Source organism: Miniopterus natalensis, chromosome 17 (genome assembly GCF_054644295.1).
Source record: "Miniopterus natalensis isolate mMinNat1 chromosome 17, mMinNat1.hap1, whole genome shotgun sequence".
NCBI classification, from domain to species: domain Eukaryota; kingdom Metazoa; phylum Chordata; class Mammalia; order Chiroptera; family Miniopteridae; genus Miniopterus; species Miniopterus natalensis.
This window is the reverse complement of record NC_142097.1, coordinates 18,057,505-18,069,254: the sequence shown is the minus strand read 5'-3', so window position 1 is coordinate 18,069,254 and position 11,750 is coordinate 18,057,505. Positions and strand designations below refer to the sequence as shown.

The window sequence follows — 11,750 nt, the reverse complement described above, 5'->3', positions numbered from 1 at the left end:
ACCCCAGACCAGTCTGCCCTGTGCAGTGCGGGTGGGGGAGTGGAGCTGGCGGGAGAAGATGAGGGCGGGGAGTCTGGTCAGCAGAGCACTGGTGACTGCACAGCCTCAGTAGGGACTAGAGGACGCCTGAACAAAATCCGAAGAGGAAAAAAACGCCAAGTAGCAGAAGGAGGGGGACAGCGCAGAGGAGGTAGTAACCTTACTGCCAAACCCCAACCTCAAAGCCGAGGCACGGACGGGGTTCGAACCCGCGATCTTCGGTTTACGAGACCGACGCCTTACCACTTGGCCACCGCGCCTGACAGCCGAGCGGGCGCTGGAAGCTCTCAGTGGAAGGGGAGGCGGCGCAGGCGCGAGGGGCGAGGCCCCGCCCCCGGCCCCGCCCCTCCGCGCTGCCAGCCGCGCCCGCTCTCCTGCCCACTAGGGCCAACAGGGCGCCTGCACCCTGCTGGCGGCGGGGCTCGAACCCGTGGTGCTAGAGAGCCCAGCCCGCCGCCCCGCCAGCGCCCCCAGGGGCAGGGCGCCACAGAGAGCCTCGGAGGAGGCCGGAGCCCTGGTGCAGAGAAACCACGACCGATGCCAGTTACCACCGGAGCGGGAGCGCAGGCCGCCGCCCCCAGGGAGCCAGCCCAGCGGCTGCACTGGCGGCTCTGCCCGCTCCGTGAGCCACCATGCGACCTTGGCCGGGTCATTTCCGTGCAGAATGGGCAAGCATGCCCGGGACTGGCCCTGGGAGTAAGATGCAGGGAGCCGGGAGGGATGGGGCCCGGCTGCAGGGGTCAGGGCATGTGACCTTCCCCCACTGACCCACGCGGGAGTGGCCCTCCGGGTAAACAATCTTCCCTGGCTTGCTTTAGCTCCCGCCTTGCCCTTCAACCCCTGGCACTAGCCTTGTGCACGAGACTCTGAATAAATATCATTTTTGACAAGATGGCCTTGCCCAGGAGGAACCCATGTGGGTGCACAAGGACATGCCTCAGTGATGTGCCTGGCCACAGTGCTGGAGGCACCTGAATGGAAGCATCTGAGCCTATCCATACCACAGGTCACTATTAAGTGGAGATGATCTAGATTCACAGGAATGATTATCAGCATAGAGCAAGCACAAAAGCACATATAATTTTAAAAAGCAAGATGTAGGACAATACATACCATTTATTAAAGTAAAGGGAAAGACAAAATAGGGTATAAGCAAAAGCATATAAAGGAGACTGGATAGAGGACTTTATTGGTAATATTTTTATTCTATGAAAGAGCTGAAGTAGTGAAAATATGAGTACTTATTATGATACTGTATATTTTTGTAGATTTTGTATTTTCTTATAAAAAAGATTAGGTCCCTCTGTGCATGTTTGGCCTATGGCCACAGTCGTGGGGATGGGTGGGGGAGGAAGAGCCCTCCTCTCAGGGTGGGTGGGACAACTGCCATCCTCCCTCTGGGCCCAGCCTTCTGTGCACCACAACCAGGGAGGGGACACAATGGACCAGACTAATTGGGCCATTGCCCACCCTCCCACTGCCACAGCCATTCTGGATTATTTGTAGAACTTTTAAAAAAGTATAGATTGTGGTGATTTGGGAAAACCCAGGAAAGCTATTTTTGTGTGTCGTAAAAAAAACACATAACAAAGTTTACCATCTTAACTATTTTTAAATGTACAGCACAGTAGTGTTAACTACATTTCCATTGTTGTGCAACAGATCTTTGGAAGCTGGCGCTTTCATTTTAAAATAAATAATCAAAACATATAGTATATCAGAGAGTGGTAAGTACCAGGGAGAAAAATTAAGTAGGAAAGAAGGATAGGAAGTTCTGGAGGTGCAGATTAAATGCAGTCACAAATTCTTTGCTGCTTTTCCCACCTAAAGGTGGAGTCTATTTCTCCCCTTTGGACGTGGGCTGGCCAGCTGGCTGGCCTTGACCAACAGAATATGGTAAAAGTGATACTGTGTAAATTCTGAAGCTTAGGTCTCAGGCGATCTTACAGCTTCTGCCAGACTCACCGCCTTAGCACCCTGTCCTGAGATCACTGTGTAAGGAAGACAGTCTCTAGCTACAGTTTCCCAGCTGAAAGCCAGCACACCACCTGCCAGCCCTGTGAGTGTAGCCACCGTGGACCCTCCAGCTGACACTTCAGCTGAATGCAGCTACAAGCATGGCCAGCAGAGAACTCACCAGCTGACCCACAAAATCCTGACAATAATAAACTGTTCCGTTGCAAGCCGCTACATGGGGAGGGTGCTTTGCTACACAATAATAGCAGTTTGTTAGTTATATACAACTAACACACTTTTTGGTTCTAGGTTTGTAGGCTGGTATTATTTGCGTGCAATAGTTAAAACTTTGGAGGTGCTGGATGTGGCAGGGGCTGTGCCTGGTGCCCCCCAGTGGCTGTTCAGTGTGTTTCCTCACCCACGCAATGGGAGAGCGCGTTCGCTGTTAGCTGCCACCCTGCATTAATTAAACATGGAACAGCCTTCTCTATTATCCTGCTAAAGTGAGCAGGGGAGTGAAATGCTGGCTTGACCCTTTTTCCTTGGGTACAGTAGCAACATGACATTTGTCCCTTTGGTCAAGTTCCACAGTCCCTTTACCAGCACAGAAGCTCTAAGTTAAGGCTGCCGTTAATAGGAGAAAAAACTAAATGCAGCTTGACACCTTTTTGGGACAGCATGTGGCCATGTGTGTTGACATTTAAATTAAACCTGATTTTCATACTCAGGGTTAGTGCAATTTGGGTTTTCTTTCTTCCCCTCCTCGTTGTTTAGCTCAGTTACCTTTTCCTGACCCCTCCACCTGTTTGTATTCACTCTTAACAAAATGCTTACAGGTGGCTGTGTAGTTTAAAGGGGCTGGAGAGAGCTCACAGGTGGATCATGGGCTGAATAAAATCAGGCTCCTCAGAAACCCCCAAACAAGGCAGGAGCCTCAGCAAGCATCTCCCCTGAGCAGCTGCAGCCCCTGGGACTCTTTCCCCGAATGTGATCCTGCTTGCGTGGACAGTCAGGGTTCTCCATGGGGCTCCTGGACAGTGAGAGGTCTACCTGGTTGAGGTCAGAGGACTTATGGACCAACTTATCCCCCAAGATGTGTTCTGCTTGAGTAGATTCCTTTTGGGAAAGATGGGCCTTCTGAAAGGAAGCCTGGAAGAGAAGAGACTGCTGAAGACCTACTGTTTCATGCATCTATTGCTATGTAACCAACTATCTCAAAAAATAGAGGCTTAAAACAAGAACTCAGTATTTTTCATGGTTCTCTGGGTTGACCAGGTAGTTCTGCTCCATCTGGTGTTGGCTGGGGCACTGCAATGGCTGGAAGGCCCAACATGGCCCCACTCACTAGCTGGGAGCTTAGCTGGGGCTGTTGGCTCCGGACCTCAGTTCCCTATGTGACTGTTGGGGCTTCCTCAGCATGGCAGCTGGCCTCCAAAAAGGTGGATTTCAAGACGAAGGAAGTAGAAGCTTCCTTCAGGATACTTAAGGCCAGAGCTGAGAAATCCCAGAACGTTGTGTCTGCCACTCTGATACATTTTTCTATCTATTGATCAAATAATCACGGGGCCAAATTCAAGGGGAGGGGAAGTAACACCTCCTCTCAATAGGCAGTGGCCTGCATATAGGGAGAGAATAAGTTGATGGTGGCTGGAGACTCTCCCAGAGCTGTCATTTGTTGACTGTGACTTTGAGTGTGGACACTGACTGATACTCAGCCCTGGGGCTGGGTCCTACAGAGGATGAGGTGGGTCTCCTTTGTCTTCATCTCTACCTCAAAAAACAGTGACTCATCTCGAGGGCTCTCTAGTGGGACAGGTCTCCTTCCAGCCCTGACAGCCTCCAGAGTTGATATTCACCACACCCCCATCCCACAGTTGCAGGCCAAAGCACTGGGGGCCTGGCCCAGACACTGCCAGGGCCCAGCAGAGCCCAGCTTCTGGTCTGGGGTAGCCCGCCAGGCTAGACAAGCTGGGAACACCAAGTGGGAGCAGACGGGGCCAGCTGGGCTAGAACGCAGGGGAGGAGGGTCTCAGGGAACCCAGAGTTTAGTGCCATCCATCAAACAGGCTGTAAAGTGGTTTCAGACCTCAGCACCTTTGCTCTCTGGGTTTGGGCCTTTCAGGAGCACCAGCATTCTTTTCAAACCCAGAGGCCACACCAATGTCATGGAGCCCCAATCAGAACCCAAGAATACAGTCAGAGCTTGGAGGGAAAGCCAGGGCCCAGCCAGGGCTAGCAGGAGACAGAGGGAAACTTCCTGACCACCTGGTCAGTTCTAGGCAGGGCTGGCTTGAGGCTGGCTCTGGACTTCCTGGGGCCTAGAGCCCACACCCTTGCCCCATGGGCTTGGAGCTCTATTGGCCCCTTAGCCCACCTTAAAGTGCAGCCCAGCCGGCGAGGCTGACGCACAGTGGAACCACCGTCCTTCCTGGGCCTCTGCTCCTGCCCCTCAGCAGAGCAAACAGGGTGTGCGAGTTCCCACATCTGCACTACTGCTCCCACTGTGCCCCGGCCAGGTCCTCTGTACAGCCCCTCTGCACGCGGTGCCTCCTCCCTGAAGCCTTCCCAGCCTGCAGGCACCTCCCCGCAGCCTGAGCAGCCCGCCTCTTGGGCAGGGCCTGCTCTGGGATGATGCTTCCCCACACCAGCCACCTGTGAGTCCTGGGTGACTTGCGGCTCGTTAGGTCACCTGTGGTGGCTGAGTTTCCTATTCTGTAAAATGGGGATATTCCTACCACCCACCTCATGGTTGTCGTGAGGATTAAGTGACGCAAAACATGGCGGGCACTTAGAACCCTGCCTGGCACACAGCAAGTCCTAAGCAGGTAAGCTAACCTGAACCACCTACCTCAGTGCAGCCTCTTGTGGGCCACACAGGGAAGAGAGGCGGGGGGGGGGGGGGGGGCATCAGGACAATTCCCACTGGCCAGGGCTCGAAAATCAGAGTGCAGACCTTCAGACGGAATGGCTGGAAGGGAACCTGCCTTGATCCTCAGCGAGCACCCCCCTGCTGACCACTGAGCACCCCCTTGCTGACCACGGGCCTCTGGACCCAAAGAAGGCTGCCCCTGAGACCTGAAAGTGAGGAGCTGCAGGAAGGGCTTTTTCTACTCTTGGCTGTAGTTGAATCATTTTCTGGAGACGGGCTGGCTGGGGTAGACCCTCTCAGGAGGGCTCTGAGAAGTCTGGCTCCCCCGCTCAAGTGACCCCCAAAACCTAGTGATTCCAACTCCCCGTGTCACGCAGCAAAAAACAACAATAAAACCGGGTCTTACCTGAGTCCAGGCTGCCTTCGTCTCTCGCTTGTCCCTCAGCAGCCTGCCCAGTGCCCCTGCTGCTCTGAGCTGGCGGCTCCAGGCGTAAGGCCCTTCTGTCGCGGGGTCCTGCTCTTCTGCTAGTGCTCTTACCTTTCCACCTCTGCTCCTGCTCCCGCGCCCTCCCCGACCCCCTCACCTGGCAATCTCCGCCTCCTGCCGTCCTCAGCTGGTCTCCGACTCCTCAAATGGTTTCAGGAGTGAGGATGCCTCGGTATTCTCACCCCTGCAATCACCTGGGGACTTTGAAAAGAAACAGAAAACAATAAAAACCGGTGTCCAGCCCCACCCTACTGCCCCAATCCACATCGCTGGGCTGGGCCCCCATACACACGGGCGCACCTCCTTTTGTGCTTCCCAGATGTGTTTTTACAAAGGAAGGCAGGACCCGCCACCATCAAAAAGATTACAGTGCACTTGACTGCCATGCTGGCTTGATTGCCACGGCCTGGACCCGAACCTGCAATGGCTCCGAGGTCTGCCTCTATCCACGTGCTTTAAAACTCCCCCAGGGGATTCGCATGTGCAGCCAGGATTGAGACTCTCCCATCCAGCATTCCAGAAGCTCCCAGTGTCACGAGTGTGGGAGTGGGTCTGCTTTGCTCAGCGGCACAAGCTCAGCACCTAGCCCTACACCGGGTGTCTATTAGGTGCGGATAAAACATTTGCTTAATGGATGAGTGAGAGCCACCCGTAGCCCCAGCCTGGGCTCTGTGCTGCCTCACCGGTCCCATCCCCCAGACACAGTACCCCGAAAAGGCTGTGCTTTCTACAAGCCTCCCCCAGGTGTAGCTCCTGAATGCTCCAATCCTCCAGGGTTTGCTGAAACACCCCTTCCTTGGGGAAGGTGGCCCTGACCCCCAACCGGCCTCATCCCCTTGCGCCCAGCTCCCACAGCCCTCCGGGCTTTTCACTTGGTGCCTCTGCCCCTCCCTGAGGACAGAAGCCTCTGCTGTCTTTTTGTACCAGTTCCCAGGGCTGGGCAGAGCTTAGCACACACAGTGCCGCTCAGCAGATTAAGTTGGTTGGTGGAGTGATATGGGGCCCAGACATTTTTGATCAATTCAGGAGGCTGACCTGGTCATGGAGGACCCTAAAAGCACCTAAATTTGAGGGCCCAGTGAGTTGTCAGGACCTGACAATGAAACACTTTGCCGGAACTGTGACCTCTAGGAGCCATGGGGATGACATCACCTGTCATAGTGGTCAGGACACGTTCTCCTAGGCTGGTGAGTGGGAATGTGTCTGTGCAGAAGGCACGGCCTGTGCACACAGCAGTGAGTGCGCCCACCTCTCTCCAGAATAGTAAACTTAGTTGAATTGTGTCCCCATTAAGATATGTTGAAGTCCTAAGCCCCGGTGCCTGTGAATGTAGCCTTATTTAAAAATAGGGTGTTTGCAGATGTGATCCAGTTGAGGTCATACTGAATTAGGGTGAGTCCTAATCCAATGTCTGCTGTCCTTATAAGAAATCAGAATTTGGACACAGAGGGAAGATGGCCATGTGAAGGTGTGGCCACAAGCTAAGGACACCAAGGGCTGCTGGCAAATACCAGAAGCTGAGAGGCGCCCGGAACCAATGCTCCCTAAAGCCTCCAGAAAGAACCAACCCTGCTGATACCTTGATTTCGGACTTCTGGCCTCCAGAACTGTGAGAGAATAAATTTCTTTTGTTTTAAGCTATCCAGTTTGTTTTTATGACAGTGCTAGAAAACTAATACAATAGAGGAGACACTTTGATAAGAGTCTTTTGGGAAAGATGAGTCTTACCTCCTAAAATCCAAATTTTGTGTCCTGGCTGGTGTGGCTCAGTTGGTTGGGTGTCAACCTGTGCACAGAAAGGTTGCTGGTTCGATTCCCAGTCAGGACACGTGCCTGGGTTGTGGGCTTGATCCCATGCAGGAGGCAGCCAGTCAGTGTATTTCTCTCTCTCTTCCTCTCTCTAAAAATCAATAAAAATATTTTTTAAGTAAAATCCAGATTTTGATTCTGTGGGCACTTACTAGATCCCCATCTGGGGCCTGGGCACATGCTACTCAGTTCTCCTAGTCACAGCTTCACTGAAGGAACCATCATTTCCTTTGCCTTATAGTCGAGGCAACTGACCCAGAGATGAATAGCTTGCTCTGTCTATAATAGGAAGGCAGGGAGTGGGGGCCCAAACCTAGGCCTCTGGTTTCAAGTCCAGGAAGCTTTCAGTGAACAGTCAGTGCTTAGAAAATGGTTAATGGCTCATTAGAAGTTAATACTGGGGTACTTTAGCAATGCCCCTGTCCCCACCCTGGTCCCCAGGACACCACTGTGCTCCCCCTCCACTTCTTTGACTATACCGAGTTCACCTCCATGTCAAATCCTTTTTGGGGCTCAATATTTCTTACACACATCCCAAGGCAGGCTGCAGGGGGCTACAGCTCTTGGAAATGCAAGCAGTTGCTTCTGGATGGCTAGGGTGGTAACGGCAGACAATCTCAGAGAAAGTAATGTCCAAGTAAGAAAGAACCTGTTTCTGAAGCTGGGGTGCAAGGCAAGCACCCAGGAACTGGAGGCACCTCACTGGTAGTAGGGGGGCCCTAGAAAGGGTTGGGAACAGGGTTGCCTGATTGGAAAAAAAAAAGTGCCCAGTTAAATCTGAATTTCAGATATACAGTGAGCAATGTTTTAGTATTGCAAGGGACATACTTAAACTAAAAAAATTATTTCTGAGATTCAAATTTAATTGGGACCCCTGTATTTTTATTTGCAAAATCTGGCAACCCTAGCTGGAAAGGAAAGAAGGCACATTAGGATGGAGGGAGTAAGGTCTGGGAGAACACACAACCCCCAGTGTTGGGAGACGACTGTCCTAGAGCCCAGCAGGCCATGTAAGTCCAATGAGCAGCGAGCCGTCTGCTGCCCTGCCAGACCCATGGCACGAGGCCTTGCTGGAGAAGTGCGGGACTCTGGTCCTGCCTGTCCTAAAGGTCTGGCCAGCAGGAGGGCAGATTCATCTCCAGAAGCTGGGCCTGGGTGATCTATGAACCCCTTTGACACCTGGAACCCTGTAAGAACTAGGGGGAGGGGTAAGGCGAGAGTAGAAATCTGGGGGCCTGGGTCACTTAACCTCGGGCCACCTTGATACTTTGGGGCTTGGCAGGTCAGTGTGAAACCAGGCTGAGCTGAGGACTTGGCCTGTGACCCAGGGGAGTCACGGTGGTTGGCATGGAGGGAGATGGCCCTGGGACCTCATTAGAATGACCAGAGTGAGCTGAGACCCCTGGGAGAGGGAACATGGCTGCAGTGAGGACAAACTTTTCAAACTCACAGCCCCGGGGTTGGAATGGTGGTGTTATAGGAGCCCTGGGGTCCCACCGCATCTCCTAGGACAGCAGGCTAAAACCAGAGTCTGCAGGTGACCCGCAGCCCCCAGAGGACAGCACCAGCCACCCTGCACACAGGGTGAGGCCTGCTCTATCCCAGGAGCCCCAAAACCAGGCCTCACCTCTTCCACCCTCCCTCCCCCACCACAGAAACTCACCATCAAGTCAGGCAAGAAAAGCAAACTGTTTATTTACACCTCAGTCTGTACAGTGGTTCCCAAAGGAGCCCTCCCCTGAGAGCCTGCCCCTTTTTGGCTGGAAGCAGGCGGGAGGTGGAGAGCTCGGGACCCTGGGACACAGCCTTGGGGCCTCCCCCCACCCTGGGGCCTGGAGGCAGAGGTCTCACCTGAGCCCGAAAGCTAAGCCTGCTTCCAGATGGAGGCTCCTGGGGCAAAAGGCTCAGGTGGAACTCCACGGAGAGTCAAAACCAGCTAACCAACCCTGGGGCCTGAGGCCACAAGCACAGCTTACTCCATTTGGGCTCCCCCGAGACCCAGCCAAGGAAGCGGGATGAAGGGAGCCAGCGGGCTGCGAGCGAGTCCGCAGCAGCGCACGGTCTGATGGTGGTCCCGGCGTCTGTCGGGTATTTAATGGCACCCGGTGTGAGCACCTTCAGCAGGCGAGGAAGAGCTTGGCAGTTGTTAACGGCAGACACAGGCGGCAGCAAGAAGCCTCCGCACCTTCTGCCCACCTGTCCGAAGCTGTTCTAGACACCAGATGGCAGCAGCTTGAACCCAGGCCCGACGCCAAGTGCTGGGCGCCACACAGCCGGAGCTTCCTCTGGGGCTGGAGGTGCATCTCCAACGGGCCCACGGAGCTGGCAGACCCGGGACACCCCTGCGGGGCTGAAGCCCAGGTGCGGGAGGTACACTCTGCTTTCTATAAATATCGACACCAACACAGGGAGAGGTTTGTGAGAGGCTGCTTTACACAGTCACCCTTTCCTGGTGGGCACGGCGTCTAAACTAGCAGCAGGCTAGATGAGGGACCAAGTGGGCCCAAGCCCCCTAAGCTTAAGACCACAATGGAAAGTTCTGTACAAAGTGACCGCGTTTGCATGACTGAGGGAGGGGAGGGGCAGCAGAGCCTGATCCTCGTGGGGAGCGCGCGGGGAGGCCTGGTGGGGGCGGGCCCTACGTGGTGGAGGCACCTGGACACAAAGTGGGAGGGACACTATGTACACACTTACAGGGCTCGGGAAGGGCCGGGCAAACGAGAGGGTGTAGAAAAGGGGCAGTGGCAACGTGGAAAGTCCTGTACAGTGGAGACGGGGAAGAAAAAGGCACAAGGACAATGACCCCAAACCATGCACACAAAACACAGCTGTGCAGCACAGCAGAGCAGAGGGTCCAGCAGGAGGCTCGGGCTCCTGGGATGACAACACTTGGATCCTGCAGGGGTGGCCCTGGGATGCCATTCCCAGGCAGCCCGTCCTGGTGGCTCGGAGCAGACATCCCTCCGTTACAGTTGCAATGGTAATAACAGCACAGGGTCGGAGCATCAAAGTCATGTGGCATCATGCTTCGCCAGGGTTTACGCTTTCAGAAACACACCTTTCTAGAAAGTAGCCTATTTTTCCAGGTGGAGAGCAGAGTGTGGCAGAAGGGCCTCCGAGCTGCCCTGCCATGCAGGTGGGCCGGCCCATGGTCCCGCCTCTCCTGCTCTTTGCCTTTTCATACACACACAGAGCAGGAGGCCAGGACCTGGAGGTCCCCAGGGTCAGTGAAGGGAAGGGGCTTGCTCAAAGTGACCGGGGAGGGCGTGGCACCCTAGCTTGAGGCTCCTCAGCAGGCATGCCTCAGTCTCCCTAGCCTGAATCACAGCCCTAGAGGGGCTGTCCTAGTCCCAGAGGAAGAAAGGTTGGGAGGATGACAGCACTGAATGGCCCTTCTCCTCAATCTAAAACCCACTCAGCCTTCTAAGAGTCACTGTAGATCTGTCAGGACAACACAGTCATTTCCTTGGCATGGTGACCATCCAAAAACTGTTACAATCACATCTAAAATTAGCTTTTAGGTTTAAATTTGCTAATGCATTAAACACCCTCTACCCAGAGCACAAGAAGAGGGCTAATTTCTCCCTGATCCACAGCCCCCACATGTCCCTGGAGGCCTCTGTCGGTTACTTAGTCCCTCATTGTAACAGAAGGGCCCACGCTGTGCCCTCCTGACTACCAGGACGCGGCTGGGCCAGGATTCAGACTCGCCGGTGTAGTAGCGCCTGGAGCCTCCTGGCTGTGGGCCGGGTGTCGGTTTGGCTACTAACAGGGGAGGAGCTGGGCAACCCTCATCTGCCCAGGTGAAAACAGACCAGAGGCAAACCTCACAGAGCCAGTGTTCCCTCCTGCTCAGCTGCAAGAGCAGGTGACTGCCGTTTCTGAGGCCGCCCATCAGCTTCCTCCCCTACTCTGTTCTAATCCCACTCCCACATCCCAACTCATGCCACCTGCTGACTCTGTGAGCATCAGGCAGACGCGCCCACTCAAGTTTGCTAACCCCCAGGCTAGTGAGAACAGCTGGATTCACCAGCTCCTGAGGGCATCTGGCCTCCCATCCTAGGGGCAAGGGATCTGCTAACCTCGTAGTATCCAACATCCCCGGGGCCCCCAACAGACCAGGTCAGGATATGGCTGGCCTCTCTGCGGGACTCTTTCCCATGTAAAACCCACACCAAACCCATGATTCCTCTTTCCTTTCCTTCAATTTGTCGCCACTCCTTCCTATTAGCAAATTCTCAAGAGACCCACTCCTTATGCCTTCTTTCCACTGCCACTTCTCACATCCTCAGGGGAGCCCAAGGAGACCAGTGTCCTAAGGGGTTGAGAAATTCCCAGAAGACGGACCCCTGCCCTGGTCTTCCTGGTGTGGGTGGCCCTGAACTCCTGGATCAATCCAATGCAGCCCCATGATTTGCGGCATGAAACAAATCCCGAACATATGCTTAAGAAGAAATCACAAAATCCAACAAAAACAAAAGCTGACTGGACTGGAACGAAGGCCGGTCTTGGCCACAGCCCTGCCTTTGTGAGCAGGGAACACACCCAAGCCCCCAGGAGCCCTCTTCACTCTCTACTCCTGTCTTCTCT

The 11,750-nt window shown here is 54.3% G+C and overlaps 1 non-coding gene across 1 annotated transcript; it reads right to left on the bottom strand.

The window, feature by feature from the left end:
• Positions 1–227: 227 nt before the first annotated feature.
• On the bottom strand, positions 228–299 carry TRNAT-CGU (transfer RNA threonine (anticodon CGU)). The gene has a single exon. It is a non-coding gene; the product is annotated as a tRNA-Thr (tRNA).
• Positions 300–11,750: the final 11,451 nt, after the last annotated feature.